Here is a 6,723-nt window from a genome sequence, read left to right on the forward strand (position 1 = left end):
CTATGAATTTTTATTCATGCATTTTGGATTGACTAATGCTCCAGCAGTATTCATGGATCTAATGAATCGCATCTGTAGACCGTATTTAGACAAATTTGTCATCGTTTTTATCAACGACATATTGATTTACTCAAAGAACAAGGAAGAACATGAGCAACACTTAAGACTGGTACTGGAGGTACTCAAGAAAGAAGAACTGTACGCAAAATTTCCGAAGTGTGATTTCTGGTTACAAGAAGTACAATTTTTGGGCCATGTTGTCAGTAAACATGGAATTAAAGTTGACCCTGCCAAGATCGAAGCCATTAGTAAATGGGAAACACCGAAGACTCTAACACAAATTCGCCAATTCTTAGGTCTTGATGGTTACTACCGAAGATTCATTCAAGATTTCTCTAGAATCTCCAAACCCTTAACTGCATTGACTCAAAAGGGAAAGAAGTATGATTGGTTCACGGAACAGGAATCCTCATTCCAGTTATTAAAGAAGAAGTTAACGTCTGCACCCATTTTGTCATTACCAGAAGGAAATGATGATTTCGTGATCTATTGTGACGTTTCGCGCCAAGGTTTAGGATGTGTATTAATGCAACGCACAAAATTTATCGCATATGCCTCACGACAACTAAAAATTCATGAAAAGAACTATACGATGCATGATTTAGAACTTGGAGCAGTAGTTTTTGCACTCAAAATATGGAGACACTATCTATATGGCACTAAGTGTACAGTGTACACTGACCATAAGAGTCTTCAGAATATTTTTGATCAAAAACAACTCAATATGAGGCAACGTCGCTGGGTAGAGTTGTTAAACGATTACGATTGTGAAATCCGTTACCACCCCGGAAAGGCTAATGTTGTAGCTGATGCCCTAAGTCGGAAAGAAAGAGTAAAAACTCTTAGGGTCCGAGCTTTGAACATTACAATTCGTACTGATCTCACAAAGCAAATTCAAGCAGCACAGTTAGAGGCTTTAAAAGCAGAAACCGAAAAAGGTGAAATGAGCAAAGGATTACCGATGGAACCCTGTATTTTGCTGGTAGGATATGGGTACCAAAACATGGTGTAACACCCCATCAAATCCCTTTAACGGAATGTTAACTATGGTCCCAGTGCTTGGCTTGACTTCTACGTAACAGCAATATTCTACAGCGGAAGCAATTAATACCTGAGAATAAAACACGCAAAACGGGTCAACGATAATGTTGAGTGAATCTACAGGTTTTAGGTAAACAATACAGTATGTTTAAGAAATAAAATTTCAAAAACGTTTACTAGTGAAAGACCACCAAAGTTTAATGTTAAAGTTTTTAGACAACACTGTTTCTCGTTTCAAAAGTTTGTTGACACTACCATGTCAAATTTCAATCATTTGTAGATAACACCCTGTCAAGTTGTATCTCTTTTGCTCGTAAACCACAGTTTAAATATCGTTGTATAGTATCTGAAAAACAGTTATCAGAAAAATAGTTTAGTTTCATTGACCACGAGATTCTATCGCTTGCATAAACCAAGCACCTGAATACTAGCATTAACCCTGATGTTTCGCGAGGTGTATATAAAATACTATTAATTTTTAGCAGGAAAAACTATTAAATACGATACAATTTTACACAAGATATTTATTTATTTAGAGAATGGATATACTTAAACCTTGCTACAACACTTATAGGCAGTGTACCTAATCGTACAGTAGTGTAGTTTTTAGTAAGTCCGGTTCGTTCCACAGGGAATCTTTTTAAACAAAGCTTAACGCTATATTAGTTTACTTTTATAAAAATACAAATATATATATATATATATATATATAAGTAATATTATTATTATAAAGGGGTGTTTTTACCGTTTAATGACCGGTTTGTCGATTTTAAAACTTTTGTCACAGTTAAAACCAAATGTAAAATATTAAAAATAAATACAAGACTTAAATTAAAGCGTAAAGTAAATAACGATAATGAAATTGCGAATAATAAAAGTGCGATAAAATAAACTTGCGATCATTAAAAAGTATGATAATTAAAAGTGCAATTAAATACAATAACAATAAAAATGCGATAATTAGAAGTGCAATTAAATATAAAATAAAGGAAATTAAATATGAAATAAAAGAATTATGCTTATTTAAACTTCCGTAATCATGATGTTTGACGTGTTGATTTTAGTTTTATGCCCATGGGTTAATTGTCCTTTGTCCTGGATTATTTAATATGTCCGTCTGGTTTTTGTCCATAACAGTCCATCAGTCATAAATATAAAGTGCGAGTATCCTCGTCAAATTATCATTATACCCGAAGTTAAATATTCCAACTAATTGGGGATTCGAATTGTAACAAGGTTTTAATACTTTGTTTAATGAATACACCAGGTTATCGACTGCATGTAAACCAAGGTTTTACTACTTTGTTAACAATTACACCAATTACCCTTGAATGTAATTCACCCCTGTTTCAACAAGTCTATTAACTATTAATCCAGTTCCGTATCCGGTAAAATGAATAATTATTGGTATTTATAGATTTCTCGCCCACCGTACCCAGTCAAGCGTATGTGGTTATATATAAATACGTCGAATTATAAGTTTGTATATTAAATTAACAAGGTATTGTTTAGTTAATATAAAATCCATTAATAGCCCATAGTCTAATTTCCACAAGTGTCGTTCTTTTGTCCAAACCCCAATTATGGTACAAAGCCCAATTACCCAATTTTAGTGATTAGCCCAACATCATGATTACTTCGGATTAAATAAGCATAATAATAACTTAGCTACGAGACATTAATGTAAAAAGGTTGAACATAACTTACAATTATTAAAAATAGCGTAGCGTTACACGGACAGAATTTCGACTTACACCCTTACAATATTCGCTAACATACCCTTATTATTAGGATTTAAAATTAAAATTAAAATTAAAATATAAATTATAAATATATATTACGTATATATTGAGAGAAGAAGGAAAAAAAGATGATTAAAAAATGCTCAGAATTCGGTTGCTTTTATAGGGACTTTCAAAACTTGGGGCTCCGCGACTCGCGGCATTTTTGGCCTTCAAACTCCGCGAGTCGCGGAGTTTGAAATTACAGCTCAGTCCCTTTTGGAGTCTTTCTTGCCGACGGTTTTATTTATAAATATAATATATATAATTAATATAATTAATTATATATTATATTATATTTATATACATAGTTAACTTGTAATTTTTAGTCCGTTGCGTCGAGCGTTGAGAGTTGACTCATGTCCCGGTTCCGAATTTTCGAACGTCCTTGCATACAATTTAATATCTTGTACTTTGCGTTTTGAATCTTGTACTCTTGTAATTTCGAGACGTTTCTTATCAATAATTGGAACCTTTTTGATTGTCTTTTGTACTTTTGAGCTTTTTGGTCGTTTGCGTCTAAAATTCGTCGAATCTGTCTTTTGTCTTCACCTTTTATTATTTAAACGAATATCACTTGTAAATAGAACAATTGCAACTAAAAGCTTGTCTTTCTTGAGGAATAATGCTATGAAATATATGTTCGTTTTTAGCATTATCAAACCCGAGTATAGAAACCACTACACCCGCCTTACCTCGTAAAATGTTATACACTTGTTCAAATGTATTTAATGTTCAAAATAAATGCACCACTACTTTTTTAGTGGGTGAGGTTGTCAACCTAACGGATCCGTCCATCTAAATTGTGCTTACACCGATGGTATTAAAAGTATTCAAGCTAGAGGCTTTTTGAACAAACTCATTATGCATATGTGTAGTACTCATGTCAATATAAAAGTAATTAAAAATGTAAATGTAACAGCGTGTATTCTCATCCCTGAGAACATGTAAAAAGCGGGACTGTAGACTCACCTTCGAATAAACTCGGAATGAAAGACAAATGACTTGTACGGTTTAGACCCGAGTAATGTAACCTAAGTATATGTATGTAGGTTGGTCAATATATGTATCTTATATAAGTGTGGTTTCATAGCATACGTTGTCTTATTGCTCGACTCGACGCGATTTAAAGTAAAAGTCAACTATATCATGCAAGTCAAACAAAGTCAACCGAAGTCAAACCGAAAGTCAAACTTGGTCAATGTGGTCAAATAAAGTCAACATCAGTAGGTTCATGTCAAATGTTGGTCAACATGTCAAACCTAAGTCATAAAATACGTTTTAGGTCATGAATACTCATTTTCACAATTTCAGTTTATCGTCATGCACAATATTTATGAACACGTAGCACACTTAGCATATTATCTCATAGTACAAAATTCAAATAAATATGACAAACTCCAGATCATAATTAGACTCAAAATTGATTCCAAAAAGTCTGGCCAGGGACTCATACGACAAGTAAAAGTCAGGAATCAGAAGGAATACATTTGGGGTTTGCCAGGTCAGTTTCTGACCGCGCACTGATTTCATTTCAGCTATAACCGGAGTTAGGGACATGAAATTGATACAAGACCAGTGGTCATAGTTCAAGGACAAATCAAAGTAACACATATAAAAAATCTAGCCACTTTTGTTTAGCCAATTTGTACAGTTTATTCGTGCAAATTGATCATTCAGTTTTCAGCTCAAACCAGAATTCACATAAAGTATGTCTCTATTGTGCCCAATGCATAAGGTTTCAGAGATTGACATAAACTAACAATAAGTCACATATCATATCAAGTTTCAATTTCCAGAAGCATACATTCTCAATCAATATACAAAATTCACAAAGTACAAAACCGTGTTCAATTTACAGATTCGATTCCCATTTCATTAGTTACATTCGCATACGATTATCCGAAGATATAGATACAATTAGCCTATGATATCTACATGAAAGATGAATTAATTTTTGTCTAATTTTCAAATATACAAAGCTTTAATCACAGAAGTTAACACATTTTATCATACAAGGTTATTTTCTTGCAAGTGCTGTATAAAACTACATTTACACTAATCCTAGCATATCTCGGGCTATAGATAAGCAAAAGACATGATATCCTAGTCTAACTTGAGTGTTTTTAAATTACCTTTCCAGTGGTATAAGTCTCACATGCAAATTCGTTTTCTATCAATTCCATATTTCTGTTCAAGCAACAAAAACACAACGATAATTCAAATCGACATAACTTAATCATACGGAAACGAAATCAAGCGAATCCAAAGCCTAAACTCAATAGTTTTTCGCAAGGAATCTGATTATAACATAATAATTAACATTTTAAAAACTTAAAATCACTGATCATGCAATAACAAATTCGTTTTTAAACCCTAGCGTATCAAACAATCAAAACAACGATTACAATTAACACGTACGCGTATAGACTTGAGCAATTGACAACATAACTATGAAACTTTATAAAAATCAGATTTTTAAGAATTAGGGTTCATGCAATTATACCTTTGATCACCAAATTGTTTATACCAATGGATAGAGAACGAGGAGATGAACGCGATTCGTGTATAACACTTTTGCTAATTTTGAAAGATGAAGGTATGGTGGTGATGATGATGGTCAACGTGAATGGGGAGGGAGAAGGGATCGACTGGTGCAGTTTTTGTGTGAGAGTTTATCCCTAATTTTTGTTAACATTCTAATTTATACTAACCCTAGTTCTCCTAAATTGCACATAAGCCCCTAAACTTATCAAAAATTGAAATATAAGGGGGTGAGGGGGAGGGGTCGGCCGAATGGGGCCCACCATGGGTTCCCGGGCTCTCGTTTTGTAATCCAGTGTATTCGTGGTCCGTTTTAAGTGTCGTTTCATCGTACCGAAGGCCCGGAACGCTAATCCGGTCGTTAAACGCAACTAATCGCTTAATTTATTAAAATCCCAATAAATTAAATATTTTAAAAAGTTAATAATTAATAAAATTAATTATTAAAATAAACCCGAGGGTTTCGTTGCTCAAAAAGCTATTATAAAAATCGTATCGTTTTTATCGTATTTCATTATCCGAAATATTTATTTGAATTAATATCAACCCATATCAATTATTGAAACCCTCCAAAGGTCAAGTACGCATTTAATACACGTAACCACATAAAAGTTAAATAATCGCCATTAAATAAAGTAACGGAAGGTTAACGAAAGTAACAGAAAAATCAGGGTTGTTACATTACCCACCTGTTATTGAAAATTTCGTCCCGAAATTTTAGTGATCGTCCGCTGAAGTGGTTTCCTCGGGAAACAATTGCAGATACTTCAGCCTCATCTGGTCTTCACGCTCCCACGTGAACTCTGGTCCTCTTCTCGCGTTTCACCTAACTTTAACGATAGGAATTCTGCTTTGCTTCAACTGTTTGACCTCTCGTCCCAAGATTTCAACAGGTTCCTCAATGAAATGAAGTTTGTCGTCGATACGTAGTTCCTCTAAAGGAATAATCAAATTATCATCGGCTAGGCACTTCTTTAGATTGGATACATGGAAAACGTCATGAATACCGCTGAGTGCTTGTGGTAATTCCAATCTGTAAGCTACTGGTCCAACTCTTTCAGTTATCTCAAACGGTCCAACATAGCGAGGACTCAGTTTACCTCATTTCCCAAATCGTACAACACCCTTCCAAGGTGATACTTTAAGCATAACCCTGTCACCAACCTGGAACTCTATGTCCTTTCGTCTAACATCGACGTAACTCTTTTGACGACTTCGAGCCGTTCTCAATCGTTCCTGAATCTGTAGAACTTTCTCAGTTGTCTCCCGAATAATCTCAGGACCTGTCAACTGACTA

This window comes from Rutidosis leptorrhynchoides, chromosome 2 (genome assembly GCF_046630445.1).
Source record: "Rutidosis leptorrhynchoides isolate AG116_Rl617_1_P2 chromosome 2, CSIRO_AGI_Rlap_v1, whole genome shotgun sequence".
NCBI lineage: Eukaryota > Viridiplantae > Streptophyta > Magnoliopsida > Asterales > Asteraceae > Rutidosis > Rutidosis leptorrhynchoides.